Raw genomic sequence first — 16658 nt, 5'->3', positions numbered from 1 at the left:
GAATTGTGGGTCACACTGGCTGCTATCCACATTCCCATGTCTTGAGAAAAATATCCCCAGTATGTAAAGTTATTGAAGGTTGGCCTTTAAGATAAGATATATGTTGTACACAAGCTGAAACTGAATTAAATGCATTCTACTTACAGGTTATATACTAATTTGTATTTAATTAGCATTGTACTACAGAAGGTGATGTGAGGAAAATGTGCACTTATGCCTTGTTTCTATATGTAAAATAACTCCTAAAATATTCTGATACGATGACATGTAATCCAAAATAGATTGGCTCTATACCCGTGGAAACAGTACTTTCAGTCGATACTGAAAAGCTAGATATGATTAATAGCATTGCATTGCATTTTTAAATTAGCAAATACTATGAGGCTCCTAATAAATGATAAACACTACAAAAGCTTCTTTTGTTGGGAACATAGTATTTGAGTTCGATCCTATGTTAGGACAGTAGGGTTCTACTTCTAAACAAAGTCCAAAAATTAAAATGCACAAAGTAATAGAAGTAAGATGCCCAAGCTCATATGAATAAAAACATGTTATATTCCTATTCAAAAACAAATTTACACAGAGAACTGATTAAAACAGAATCTTCTATATCTTCATGAAACACACAAATGTCTTCCTAGCCCAACAGTTTCAAAACCAAACCACATTCACCTAACCGTAGTTATACTAAAATCTGAAAAAAAATAAATGAACAGATTTATTATTAACTATAAATGTATAATGAATTCAATTTCTTATGCTCTCCAAATAGAAATAACCATATTTTCACCACTCTGATGTCCAGTTCATCTGATGAGCATGGGTGTGGTGTGTTTTGGTCAACATATACAGTCTTTATCTTAAATAATGCCTCTGTCTCAATGATCTGAACACACATTATCATCATCAGGGCCAAGACCACAACATCACCAAACCCCACCGGCCAGTGACATTTCAGCATCTGTAATTTCCTGAGAGATTTGGAGCAGTGGGATTACTCTTACTCTGAACTGATGCTAATTGTTACAAAATATTACAGTCACTGGAACACCAGCAAAGCACAAAGGTCAGAACCAAAAACTTAACTGCAGAAACTCTGTCATTCTGTCTCCAACTGTCACGGAACGCTACCTTTCCTGCTGATCAGGTGGTACGGCCTGCTGCGTGCATTGGGAGTTTCTCCTTGACTGTGACTTGTCTTATTTGTAACCTATGTTGTTTAGCACACACCTGCATCTAGTTTAGTCTCATTATGTCTATATGTGTTTAAACCCCTGTAGGTGTGTGCATTGGTGTCGGTCATTGTTTGTGTTGCCTTTGTTCATAGTCACATTGTTCATGTTCTCTGTTTACACTATGTGTGTGTGCCACTATGTAGAATGAATATGTACATCCTGCTCCCTGCCCTGTGGCATTTGGCCCGTTACACCAACAGAACAGAGATTTTCTGTTGGTATTGATTTGTATTTTTTTGTTCAATATATAAAATAAAGTGCAATAATAATAATAATAATAATTATTATTATTATTATTATTAATTATTATTGTGAATATTATTATTATTATTATTATTATTATTATTATTATTATTATTATTATTACTGTTATTTTATTATTATTATTATTATTATTATTATTATTACTACAATTTTAAAAAATTAAATAGAAACTTGCATAAAACTTACAAGCAGAGGTCACACTTTACTGAATCCCTTAGGCAATCTTGTGCAAAGTTTTAGCTGCCAGAGCACATAAATGTATCAAAACTGAAATTTAGGCCTCAACTCTAATGCACGTCACACTGACACACAACTATGACAGCACTTTAAATGGAGCAGCTAAAAAGGTCTAAAGAAAAACTCAATCGCCTGGCATGGAACAATTTCACTCATTTCTTTCAGAAGATGCATGCCCCCTAATTATGTCTTCAGAGAATGTGGCACCTTTGCTCTAAATGTCTCCTTTACAGATTCAAAAGTGGAAGGGCCAACATCCTCTCTTAAGCAATAAATTGAACCATGGATGAGCAACTTGACAGGAGAACTCATGGAATGACACATCCACAGAAACAACTGCAAGAGACTGTCAAAGTGAAGACCAAAAAGGTAACACTAATGACAAGCACTTTTCAGAGGCATTTAAATTTTTATGCAACAAGCTTGAGATAAAACCTAAAAGGCCTGTAGGTCTTTTAAAGTATGTGGTGAAAGATTGTGCTGAATACTAATGGAACATCAGTGTCCTCCACCCAGACCTTCAACTATGGTATGAAAAAGCTACCAAGTGCAGCTGTCAGCTTCACAGTGTCCAACTCATGGATTCAGCAGAAAGTTAAAATTAGAACCAAAGCTGATGTTATTTACTTCTCACCTTGGTTTTTTTTATATATATATATATTATATATATATTTCTTGAGGTGAAACCCAAACGCATAACAGACATATTGCTTTCTTGAGCTCAACTTAAGAGAAGAACCCAAGAGACCCCATAACCCAATAACATGTTAACTTATGTTGGACTGAATAAATCAGGTAGCACTTTATTTGTAGAAAGTTGTTTTGATCCAAATGAACCTGTCAGACAAGTCATCTTGATCAGCTGAAATTGATCAAAGTAACAGTTGTCTCAAAGTACTGTGAAGACATTATCAAAGTTAGTTTTATACTAACTTTGAAATTTTAAAATTAGCTCTTGTTAAAAATCATGCAATTAGATAATTTTGTTGTATGCAAATATCTTATGCACTGTAGTTGTATTTTATCTGATTAAGTTATAATGTGTATGAGCATATTGAAATGGTCATGTTACCAGAATGAATACAGCAAAAAGGCCTTCACATTCCAAAAAAGCTTTGCTGTGGGACATTTAGACAGAGTTCACATTTTTTGAAGGATAAAAAATGGAATATGCAATGAGCTGCCTTTTCACTTGTGGGAGCAGTCTGTATTTTTTGTTGTTAAGAAGTCAGTGTTGTAACCCACTCAGCAGTGGTTTTTTTAGGATTTAGTTAGCTATTGCTAAATTCTTGTTTATTAGACTAACCCAAACACAAGACTGCTGCCTTCTTGTTTATCTGATTGGTACTCACACCACTCAGTTGCTTTAAGTTGAACTTATTTTTGTCTAGGGTGCATAGTAATCCAGGCACACTGCATGCATTAACAGTGAGCAAAAAAAATGTTTAATAAAAAAAAAAAAAAACAAAAAACAAAACACAACAACAACATAGAGTGCCTTACTCTGCAATGTACAGTTTAACAGTTTCAACCCCATTTTGTCATAATTTTGGTAATACTCTAGGAGATTTCCCAGAAACAACACTAAATCCAGGGTATGAGGTAAGAAATAAAACCAAACAAAAAACTGTCACGGTTGGCCGGTCAGGAGGGACACACCCCCACTCCTGCTCAGGATGACAGCAAACACCTGCCCCGCTCCCAATCACCTACCTACTAATCCCGCTCACCTATTCCTTGTTTCTCTCCTTCACCATTTTAACCCACAGGTCCCTAAGGACAGTGCTGCACATTAGCGGACTATGCCTTGAAGTAACAAGACTGAGAGCTATGCCAAGTCTGTTCGCCTTTTGTTTTCCTTCGGTAAAGAGCACCCTCTTTCAGCCATGCTTCTTGCTCCATCTGTGCCACCACAGTCACAAAAACATACAAAAAAAAATTGTAGGGGATATGAAAAAGTAAGCCTGACATTGCATTTTAGTATTTAGTATGCAAACAGTTATTAATATGTCCTTCCATTCAAGAAATGAACAGCATGACAAAAAATTGCCAAGCTGCTGTCCAGAAGGCTGACTTCATCTCAGCCCTAGCATCCCTCCACTCGCTAGGGACTTCCTGGCTCTAACAGAGACCTGTATCACCCCAGAGAACTCAGCGACTCCGGCTGCCCCATCCTTTTCATTCATACATTCTCTGAGGCGTCTCAGCAGGGGTGGTGGCACAGGTTTACTAGTGTCTCAAAAGTGGCATTTCACTCCACTTTCTTTCTCTGCTCCTTCCATTTTGAATACATAGCATGTATTTCATGCTATTACAGTGTCTTTCCGTACCAAACTTCACATCTTTGTCATCTCTGCCCTCCAGATTCCCTAGATAACTTCATTGACTAGTTTGACATCCTCTCATTTCCCCCATTTAAGAACATCCATTCATTCTCCTTGGTGACTTCAACCTTCAGACAAGCTATATTCATCCTGCATCCTTCCACTGTTCATATCATTTGACCTCACCCTCAACCTTTCTCCACAATGACTCAGAGCGGGCAATTTTCTGGACTTGATATTCACCTGGACCACCACAACATTGGACATTGCAGTCATCCCCATCCACCTCTTAGACCATAATTTCTATCCTTCTCCCTCTTACCTTACTTCTAATATTTTGTTCACCCTTCCTCACCCTGACTCTCTTTCTTCTCTCTCTCTCTGGATACAATTACTAATACTTTCTACACTGTCCTTATCAATGAATCTTCTGTGTCCTTTCTCCTCTAAACCTGCAAGATCTTCACCACCTGCCCCCTGGATAATACTCATGCAAAGAGAATTGGTGACATCTGCAAAGTCATCCTACTACAGAGGAAAGTTTGAATCCTTAGCATCTGATCCATGCAATCTCTTCAGTATTGTTTCTTCTCTCCTTAACCCTTCCCCTCCCCCTCCTTCCTCATCTCTTACTCCTGAGGATTTCATTACCTTCTTCAAGGAGAAGGTTGCAGCAATCCACCAGTCCTTTTCCTCTGTTCCAACTCTTCCAATCAGTGTTCATTCCACTACATCCCCTACATCTAACTCTCTGGCTTCTTTTTGTCCTCAGACAAAATTCTTCAGTCCCATTCTTTCCACTCTGTTCCAGACGATCTCAAGAAATCTGCTTCCTTTCATCTCTGTCATCAACAACTCCTTATCCTCTGGACATGTACCAACTGTGTTCAAAACCACCAGGGTGGTACCAATCCTCAAGAAGGTCACACTCTACAACTCCAAGATAGCCAATTACAGACTGGTATCGCTTCTCTCTTTCCTCTCAAAAGCCTTTGAATGAGCAGTTTATAATTAATTATCTCTTTTCCTCACCCAGAACCAGCTTCATGGTCCCGATCAGTCTGGCTACAGCAGTAATGGAGAAACGTAATGCTGACAAAGCTACTAAACTGTCATCTGTCTTGATTCTTCTGAATCTTTCGGCAGCCTTTGTCACAGTAAACCACAACATTCTGCTCTCTGTGCTCTCCAGCCTTGGTGTGACTGGCTCTGCATGGAAATCGTTTCAGTCCTATGAGGTATTATGGAGAGGATCCTCATCCAATCCATGTAGACTCTCCACCAGTGACACCCAATGCTGATGACACCCAATTATTTCTCTTTCCCACTCTCTGACACACAAGTTTCCAGACATCTCAGCATGCTTGACTGATATTGCATCATGGATGACAGCCAAACCCCTGTCAAACTGAGCTTCTGTACATCCCAGGAACTCCCAGCCCTTACCATGACCTCACCTGGGTATAACTTTGGCGAACCAGTTGTCGTTCTCAACTCACGTTTCAGATCTGACCTGATCTTGCATATTTATCCTTTGTAACATACGAAGGATTCTGCCCTTTGTCTCATAAGCAGCTGCCCAGGTACTTGTGTAGTCTCTTGTAATCTCAAAGCTAGACTTGCTACTTGCTGGTCTTCCTCTAAGATCCATCAGAAATTCACACATCACTCCACTGCTGAGCAGCAATGGAAAAAGTATTTTTATACTATAATATATTTTGTCATAACTTTTCTGTAGATCACTTATGTGACGTGAGGAGGGTAAGCAAGATGCGGGGGTGAGTCACCTTGAACAGAAACATACATTTATTTGCACACTTAACACACACTACGTAACACACAGGCTAATGGGTCATACATTGACAACATCCATGGTAAGACAAGAGACTTATATACACATACAACAACAAGGATCAGGTGAGAGACATGAGGGGGTGTGACCAAGCAGACGAACATCCAGACAAACACACACACACGCACACGTTTGGGGGAGGAAGGGCCGTACCGTGATAGAGCCCCTCCCCATCAGCACGACTCCCAGCGTGCCAGCCTATCAGGCTACGGTCCAGAAACCAAAGCCAAACAACACACAAACAGCGCACAAACAGGACAGCAGGGGGAAGGACAGGGACCAGATTGACGACAGACACAGGGATGCACACACTAATGGCCATGGGCACAGACACAAAGGGGGATAAAGCGATGGGGGGATAGACAGGGTGACGGAGACAGATACATAAAGAACACCACATAGAGGGTTGGACAACAGTCCAGGAAAGGGAGACGGAAACCCCAACCAGTCCCGCAGTCATCGGCTGGGTCGAAGACCGACCAGCCTGGGGGGCGGGGATTGTCCATCACTGGCTTGAGTATCGGCGGCTGTTCTGGCTTAGGCGCATGCGTGTCAGGAAGCGCACCAGCTGTTTTGCCTGTTTCTGGGGTGGGTGCTAGTGCAGCCGCCTTGTTGCTTCTGCGAGGCTTAGGTATAGGTGCATGTGCTCTGGGGCTATTTGCCTTAGGGGGAGGAGTGTCTCTCTGACAACAACGATGCCTCCTTGCAATTCACCCGGGGCAGCTTGCTTGCTCCGGAGCGGCATGCCCTAGGCGGAGCCTTAGGTGGAGCCTTGGGTGCTGGAGGCTCGTTGCTTTTAGAGTCTGCAGTGTCGCCAACAGATAGAGGGTCCCTATGGAGGACCTCCTCCACAGATGGGTGCTCGTCAGGATCAGACTCAAAGTCCAACCACAGACTAATGTCACTATACTCCCCTTTCCTTTCAGAATCCACGCAGCCCTTGTCGTAGTTCATGGTAGGGTCGTAGAACCCTGCGGAGTCAGACTCCGAGTACTGGACCCCATTGTACCAGTCCCGGTAGTCCAACGTGGGTCCGTATGACTCCGCTGAGTCCGACCCTGGACCACACTCGGAGCCTCCCCAAAATCCTCCTGCAGCACTCTCCCCTATTGTGGGGGTCTGGAGTGTGCCCAAAAGAATGGAGGGTTTTCCTGCAAGGGCTGTGGGAGGGCATGTACAGCTACCCACTCATTAGGTCTCTGCAGTAACAAACTTTCCTCAGAGAGAGGAACATTGCTTGTGTTGTCTAGAGTAACCTACTATCCCTCATTAAGAAGAATTGGCTGCAGTTGGCACCCATCTATTTTTATTTTATTTGTACTGCTTGAATTGCCTCATGTAATAAATGCAAATAAATAAACCTGCCTTCCCTTCTTGCTTAGTTTATGTTGTTACTCTTTATTCTACTAATGTACAAAAAGGTAATCCATACACAAGTTTTTAACAATTTCATGTGGCTTTAGGAGGCATATCGTCATGCACTTTAAGAAGCAAAACAATTGTATGGAGCAAATTTGTTAGAGTATTTTTACATTCTTCTAACAGATCTCCTAACAGATACCTCCCATAGGATGGTTTCAAATGTTATAGAAAGGCAACACTGACAGTTAGGGGTTTCCCATGTATCAAACAGATTGATCCAAATAGTCATGTTACCACCTGATTCCACAGTGTCATCTCACCAGGACATACAACATATAAAACTGTTTAAATAGCTCTTTTTAAAGAGTAACCATTCATATCTCCAATATCTTACTTGAATGTTTAAGGTAATTTAATAATTATATATGCTAATGAAAAGAATGCAGTTTGAGCACATGCACCAGGATTTTCCCCATGCAAACCCACATAAGCAGCTCTGCTGACACTACTTAAGAGACTAGGCTGCTTAGTTCCAGAGGAAAGTAATAGTATGGGCAGAGCATACAAAGACATTTTAAATAATCATATGCTTCCAACTTTGTGGTAACAGTTTGGGGAAGGCCCTTTCCTGTTCCTGCATGACAGTATTACTGTGTACAAAGTGAGGTCCATAAAGACATGGTTTGATGAATTGGAGTAACTGCATTGACCTGCACAGATACCATACTTCAGCTCCACTGAGCACCTTTCAGATAAATGGAATGCGGATTGTGAGCCATGCAAAATCAGTGCCTAACATCACAAATGCTCTTTTGGCCTCAAAGCCTTATAGAAAGCCTTCCCAGAGAAGTGGAGGCTGTTGTAACCTCTGGCATGGGATGCCCAACAAACTCATACAGGCATGATGGTCATGTATCCAAATACCTTTCGCTATTTAGTTAATTTAAATACATAAACAATTTTCAATACATTTTCACTGTAATGCATGGTCCCTCTACAATTTGGCATTGTTTAGTGAATATATATTCTATATTGACATTATATTCATCAACGTTCCTTCCATTTTAAAATAATGTTTACATTTTCTACATCTCACCACAACCTATCAGGTGTGGGAGGGTTAGTGAAATCCCTAAAGATGTTCACTGAGTGTCAACACATTACTTCAGTAAGTTAGACAAATGGACAGTAGACTGACACAATGAACAGAGAACAGACACATTTTCCGGTGTGAGACTCAAATTATTTATGAAAAGTAGCTCAGAATATATCCTTTTCTTTAAGGCTCACGTGTGTGAATTTGGTGCTCTCTCATACTGCTCTCTCATTATGAATATGAAAGTAAAGTGTGGTCTGATATTATATTCTGAGCATAAATGGCTAGCTAGCTAGGTAGCTATAAGCAGTAGAACAATAAATGCAGCAGCTCAACTGAACTCACTGAGCTGGCGTGCAGGAATGCATGTCCCATTTTGAGGCATATTTTCAAGATTATAAATTTTTCAAGGTTATAAAAATTAAGGTTTGTTATTGACTGCTATTTGTTTCGACCACATTCAGGTGCAGTTCTTAGAAGGACAACGTAGGATATTTAACTAGCCAGCCAGGCTGACTGATTGGTCGCCTAATTGCAATATAAATATAACAAAGTAGTAAGTGACCTTGGGCAAGAGCTCAGAATATTCCCTAAACTGTATTTATAACAAAAGCGATCACCAAGTCCAGTGTGACGCTTGTGACTAACAATATATTTTGCCGATATGAAAAACCTCATGTAACTTGACAACACATAAGCTAAGTAGGACAGACCCAAATAAAATCAGCTGTTTATATTAATTTTAGCATGCCAAATACGTTTTCAGAATTTCTCTAGTAACCATAGGGTTCTTTGTTCCATTATATTTGCATCTACTTGTATGGCATTTCTGCAGACATGATCTACCAAAGTGCTTTTTTTAGCTGTCTAAGATAGGAATAATAGTTTACAACTGATTATATTCATATATCATCATTATATAGTAGGCCTATAGAAAGTTGGTACCAAGGAAAGTGGAGCCCCTCTATGTTGGCAAACTATTACCGGAGACTTAAAAGGGAGGTTAAAGATTGTATGTATTTTAAGTGTAATAACAGCCTTATTTATGAATAAGTAACATTTTCTGTAAAATTTAATGAATGAGGACCTCATATTCATTACAATAAATAAATTGAACTGAATCATGCATGTGGATACAAGCTCCAAAATATCCCTTGACCATGCATCATCTAGAGTAATTTTACTTAATTACCCCAACTTACACACCCTTGTACCTGGACATGCCTAATAATCTATTCTCTCTTTCTCCTGAGGTACACCCACCCCTGATGTCATGATGTTACTGAGCCTCAACCCATCTCAGGTGCCATGTCTACTCCCATCACCCCCCTATATCCCCTACTGTAGCCCACCACACCTCCACCCAAGCCAACTACTTCTCCATTGTCCTTGATGGATGTTCTCTTGTGGGATGGGTTATGGACATGTGCACACCATCAGCACAAGACTGGGACCTCTAGAAAACAAAACTAGACAATTGCTTATTTTGTTTTTCATTTTATTATTTTATTTTATTTTTTTCTCTTAAAATTATTACTATTGTGGTGACCGTTGTCAGCCAGAAGAGGACGGGCCACCCCTTTGAGTCTTGGTTTCTCTCAATGTTTCTTCCTCATGCTCTAGGGAGTTTTTCCTTGCCACTGTCGCCCTTGGCTTGCTCACTGGGGGCTTGGACTTGGAGATTTGTAAAGCTGCTTTGTGACAACATCTGTTGTAAAAAGGGTTATATAAATAAATTTGATTTGATAATTATCATGCAAATTATAATATTATTATATACTCCAGTGCACAATGGCTGTCACCTTTTGTCAGTTTTTTTTGTTTGTTTGTTTCATTTTCTATTAATTGCTTTTTTGTTTTACTTGAATATTAATTGGCTGGCTGGCAGGTCAGTAACTCACTGACAGAGAAACTGGAATACTTTTCTGTGTCTTAGAAGTTTGTTACATTGTTGTTGAGTATCTAACTTTTACTTTCCATGATGGCTTAACCCTTGGCAGTTTTTTTAGGTACATTAGTCAAGATTCAAGAAACAGCACTTCTATCTTAAGTAGGTGAACACAATACTGGAATGATTTTTCTTACTCTTGGTATCCACCTTTTCCTGCCCATGAACATAAAACATGCCTTGGAGATCTATGGTGGCCAGTGGAGTTCAACTTCAAAGTTTTCTAGGATTAGCTACCAAAGTTGTCATGACCTCAATTTTGATTGATGAGGTAGGCGTTTTATTAATATTTTATTATTGTTAGCAAAAGTGAACCATATTGGGGTTTTTTTCCCAGAGAAACTCATCAACTTCTTATGTTAGCTACCCAAGTACTCTACAAATTCCTCTTGATAAAGCATTTGGCTAGACTGCGCATCACACTCTCATGTCTGGGAGGCATGATGGCGTTATCATTTTACAATGATACGTGATGTTGCCCACTACAAAATTTATCTTATTGAAAGTGAAAATATATTCTATAGCCTCCACACCTAGAATTCAGCCAATAATGATTTGCTTCCCTGAGTTGAGTGTTTTCACTCCAATTAACACTCATGTGTTAGCTAGAGAGTTAGTACTGCTGGCTGCAAGAAAGTTTCAAGTTGAAATTCATGAAAACTCTGTCCTCAAAACAGTTCAATGCATTATACTGAATTTCTGTCCAGGAGGTACATCACTAATTCTGCATCCAAGGTCATCATATGAAATAATTCTTTCCAGTTTAGAAAAGCAATTCTAGTGGTAATTCTTATTTTAATGTTTCTTTTTGTAAAGTTTTTGCTCCTGGTGATGCAGGGTGCTTAACGGATTTCACCATGTCTTCTTAGTCAGATAGTCATGGGGTTGGAGTAATGCTGTGCTGAGGAGGGTGTTATAAAGGTCAATATAAACACTAAACAAGATGCTGTCCCATAATGCAGGTTTTAAACAGGTTCTCTCATGAACTTGATATACATGTGCTGATGCCATCGCAAAAATAATTTTATTATGTTTTATGTATTTCACAGTTTATTTGCATTAGTAACAAAAGCAGGAACATTGAATAATGCAACTTCAACTGGATATCTTTTTTATATGGAGCAGATTTAAATGTTATTACTGTGTGTTTCACTTTTGAATACATTTTAGAGAAGGGACACAGAAAAACCTGACAATCATTGCAAGTTCCAATGCCTTAGTCTGATTAAGAATATAATATAAAAATAATTAATACAATTTTTTGGCTATATATTATTCAAATGTCTTGCTCTTGACTTGGACTCAGTGTGTCCCAGTCTCAGTCTTGACTTGGCTCTAGTGGTCTTGACTACAAAACTAAAAATGTATATTTTCTTTAGGTGACTTTTCAGCCAAGACTTCCAGGCTTATTGAAGATCAGTGCAATCTGACATGTATGAAATTTTAAGCAGCCTAGTACTGCCTAGCAACTTATAGGTTTCATATGAATGCCACCCAATAAGGAAAATATTGCAAGGTATATTTTCAAGGTATTTTACTATGATTGAACTACAAATGACATCTTTTATAAATATTTTTAGATTATGATTTGTAATTATGTAATTTGATACAGTTGTTGCAGGTGTATTTATAACTTGTACTGAGGCACCTTTTTAGTTAATTTTTGTGGCTGTCAAACCCTGTCCTATGAGCAAAAATGTCACATCATCTCCATTCTGACCAGTGGATGAATGTGACAATAAATGCATATATCTCATTGTGGTTCAAAGTGTGCAAGGTTTCCTTCAGTTCAAAAGAAGGCACATAGATTCTTCTCATTCTGCTGTAGCTATTATTATTGACTGTTCACAGTAATTTAGTATGTGCATTTCGACCCGTTTTTCGATTTCCTGAAAATCTCTTTGGAATGATTCCATTCCTAAAATGCACCTTCACTTTTCTACCCTTCTTGCATTTTTCCTCAACACATCCAAACACTAACAGTATGTTAACAGTAAGTAATTTATTAACAGTTATGCTCTGATTGCAGATCTGAAAGATCTGAAATGTGAAAAGCAATACTGGGGACACAGTATTTTTTCCCTATGCAACCACAGTTAACAAACCTAGATTCTCTAAATCTCTGACAGGAGCTTTAAATGAGTCTAGATATGTTCAGTATTGTTGCAAAGTTGCCACCATGAGGTAAAGCTGAGCCTGCAGCAGAGGCACGGATATTTGAGTAGCATTCCAGTCATACACTCACTTGCACACCAAAACCCAGAATTATCATAGCACACAGTAAGTGTACAAATACAGTAGTGCCATATACAAGTATAGAAACATTTGAATCATAATGAGTTTTGGGGAGGAACTTTTGACCAGTAAATTCTACAAGTACAAATTGAACAAGTACAATTATTTTAAACTAAGATTTGTGTTAGCTTTGTTTACTTGCAGTTTATTCAAGTTAGACAAGCCATACAACTAACTGAATAAATGAGAAAATCTGAAAGTGTTGTGGGATCATCAGCCCTTGTAAAGTTTCTTCAGGTTGGGTTTCATTGGCCATACATAAACCTTATTTAACTGAATATCAGCTTTCAGATAGTGAGTCATGTTTACCCAGACTTTGTGTTAAATTTGCCAGCTCTTAATCCTTTGACCATATAATTCATATTAATTTGGCAAATAAGGGTAAATAAACATAAATCATGACATTATAGATTTCCTTGGAAAACTGACTGACAGTGTCCATTACGCATAAGACATTTATTCTAAAGCGTCAATGTTAATCATAACACATTGCTTTAGTCTAAAACACTTTATTGGGAAAAAAAAAAAATCTTGTGCCAATATAAAATCCAAAAAGGCTTCAGACAAAATTAAATCCAGTGGCACAGAATTAGTTTGTTTTTTTTTTAAGTGATTTTTACTTTATTTTCATAATAAAAAATTAAACAAATTTAGGGAAAATAAATATTTGAAGACTTTAAGTGTTATGTGCATGCTGAAACTTTAAATGTAAATTTGTTTTACTATATCATACATTACATTAAAAGTGTTTTTCAGAACAATCCAATAAGTGAAATTAAGGCTACCTAGAAAAAAAGTAACAAACACACAACTAAATTAAGCGTATATTTTTTTCTGTAAAGTCTACAACAGGGTTTTATCTAAGACACTCAATTAGGTGACAAAATGTCTATTAGAATAAGGATATTTCACAGTTTTAACTGCATTCTCGGTCTACGCAAACAAAAAAGATCGTTTACAGTAAGACAGTAACGATCACAGAACCTGTTATAAAACAACAGAATAGAATAGAATAGAAAACATTGACAACACAGCTCACTAGTTCTCTACATTATGTGAAGCATGTCGTCTGGAGTCGCGGCATCTGTCCTTGGAAGACCCAAAAAGAATGGAAAGAAAGAAAAATATATATGACTAAACTAGGCATGCGTAGGCTTATTAGTTCTAGGAACTGCCGGCAGTGACCGGTTGTAATGTTCAGAGAGATCTGGATTTGCAGATGAGTAGTCAAGTATGTTGCATACAGTTCCATTCCCTCCGGTTAGCAACCGTGTTTCCGTTAACGGCGTAAAACTACTCGCCTCCAAAGTCTGCAGACTAACTCTTTTTTATATAAAGAAAGTAAACCAAAGAGCAACCAAACTGTCAGGAAAATCATCTCAGCCTCGGACAGATTACAAGAAGAAACAAAATTGAAATACCGAAAAGCGAGATTAAAAAGATATAATCAAGATATACATTGTTTGATGCACCCGTCATTAATTGGTCCTGCACGACGTTTAAGCATCCATTCAGTACAACAGTTTTAAAAGTTATAGTGACCATGACAAAAATCTGGGACTAAACAAAAATATCCTATACTTTTCCCAGACACTCAAACCAGAAACCTGTCACTTGTCCATAAGTGTAATGTCAGCTAATGTTTATATAAATGAACAACAACAAAAAAAGAGCTAGAAGCGACGTAAGAAGAGGAAGTGCGGGCCAAAGGTAAAAGAAGATGAAAGAGAAATTTGAGATTTAGAAAAGAAGTACTCACCAATTATAAGGTCTGAATGAGTAAAAAATGTCGCAAAATCAACAAAAGAGCAATGACGAGAACTTACGCAGCCAGTAATACCAGCAAGGTAATGAATCAAGAGAGCAGTCGTTCCGCTCTTAAAGAGTATTGATGTGGATGCAACCATTATTACCAAGTAGGGGTGCTCGAAATGCTGTGCAGTGCAGCTATTATATATATATATATATATATATATACTCGCCTTACCGTTCGACACGTTTCACCAAGAGACACAGCCACCGTTTAGTCCAACTCCCTATCACTCACAACCGCCTTTCACACACACACACACACACACACACACACACACACACACACACACACACAAGAGACGCAGCCACCGTTTAGTCCAACTCCCTATCACTCACAACCGCCTTTCACACACACACACACACACACACACACACACACACACACACACACACACACACACACACACACACAGAGTGAAGAGTATAAGACAGTGCCAGTCACCCACAGATAGGATTACTGAGATGTTTACTCACATATTTTTATTGCCGTATCTCCAGGGTCTTACACAGCCATTTCACATTCATTTTGTGTTTATATAGTTCATAGGAGTGTCACATTGAGCAGCAGCAAGGCTTGAACAATGTTTTGCCCAAGTTATAAGTGTTCAAAATGTTGTCATTTTTGGACTAGATTTTTCAAAGAGAGGTTTTGGAACCAAGCTTGTGTTATTCTAACAATCTCACCCCAAAAACATTTTATTGCATTTTACTGAATTTGTGTTTATTTACATGTATATCATAATTTTACATGGCAATAAATAAAGACTTTTGCTCAGTAATTAAGTTTACTGGTAGTCATAAGACAGGTGGTGGAGTGAGACAGAAGCTGTGGAAGAGAGGCTGCGGGAGAAAGGCTGTTTAAGAAACTTATCAGATACGTATCGTCTTCTCAGGTTAGCTACCCAAGTACTCTACAAATTCTTCTTGGTAAAGCAGTTGGCTAGAATGGGCATCACACTCTTGTGTCTGGGAGGCATGATGGCATTATCATTTTTACTGTGATACGTGATGTTGCCCTACGAAATTTTACTTCTTGAAAGTGAAATTATATACTATAGCCTCTGCACCTAGAATTCAGCTAAAAGGAAAGGAGATGTAAAATGGAAAAAAAGAAAGGAAATAAATCCAAGCATCATTGTCTCAAATTAGGATTCTCGCATCTGTTCCAGTAGAAGCTTAGAAGCTCTTCCAGCTTAATGGCTTCACTTTGTTTCTTGAGAGCCCCCTCTCCTCCTAATGTTGTTGAACCCTGTTAGCTTAAGACAACCTTGTAGAGGAGATTCTATTATAGTTTACTGGGGGAGACAAACCAGTGTTTATGCGTTCTGGATTTGCTGCACTGTGAATTACTTTCTATGCATTCAGTGGGCGTCAACATATAACTAAATACAATATAAATCCACAGAGAAAATGCAAAAAAAAAAAAAAAAAGTAAAAATGGATCAAAACTCTTGCACTCTCCTGTACCAAGCACAGAACAAACCATAGTACAAAAATGCTGTGCACTGGTGTGTGACAGGTTTATGGAGCAAAACTATGCATTATGCATTTACTGAATGCATGTAACTTGTTTTTGTGTACCTAACACAAACTTAACAGTGAGTGTTACATCATTATTTTTGTAATTTGTACCAAGATGGTTTTTGTAATTTTGTTTTGGGGTGCTATACTTTACTCTGCTGTCAAGTTTAACACAAAGAATAAGCTAATGATACCAGAGTTATTCTCCTCCAAGTCATGAAGGCTAAAATCATAAATATGCAGTGCTCTGGTGAAAAGCAGTTTTACACTATAATAAATAGTTTTGCATGGATGTACTCAGATCCCCCACTACTAATTTGGGGGATCTAGGACTGCATACATCCCTGTGCGACTGGATCTGCAACTTCCTAACAGACAGACCACAATCAGTACGGGTGGGCAACTGCGCCTCATCCACCCTCACCCTCAGCACTGGAGCTCCTCAGGGTTGTGTCCTAAGTCCCCTGCTCTACTCACTGTACACCCACGACTGCACAGCCACTTCCAGCTCCACCATCATTGTCAAGTTTGCTGATGACATCGTTGTCATGGGTCTGATCTTGGACAACGACGAGAGGGCCTACCTGGAGGAGATTAAACACCTGGAAAACTGGTGCCAGGAAAATAATCTCCTCCTAAACGTCAGTAAGACAAAGGAGCTGATTATGAACTGCAGCAAGAAGCAGGAGCGGCACTACCAACCTGTGAGGAT

General features: G+C 38.7%; 1 protein-coding gene across 1 annotated transcript in view; it reads right to left on the bottom strand.

Moving 5' to 3' along the window:
• The window catches only part of raly (RALY heterogeneous nuclear ribonucleoprotein), a 64550-nt gene extending 50110 nt beyond the window's left edge, over positions 1-14440 (bottom strand). Inside the window, exon 1 of the mRNA XM_027010751.2 lies at positions 14373-14440. The gene's annotated coding sequence lies outside the window, so the exon portion shown is untranslated. The remainder of the gene's footprint in view (positions 1-14372) is intronic.
• Positions 14441-16658: the final 2218 nt, after the last annotated feature.

The sequence above is a fragment of the Electrophorus electricus genome, chromosome 3, assembly GCF_013358815.1.
Source record: "Electrophorus electricus isolate fEleEle1 chromosome 3, fEleEle1.pri, whole genome shotgun sequence".
NCBI lineage: Eukaryota > Metazoa > Chordata > Actinopteri > Gymnotiformes > Gymnotidae > Electrophorus > Electrophorus electricus.
Note: the sequence above shows the minus strand (reverse complement) of the source record. Positions and strands in the feature narration are given on the sequence as shown.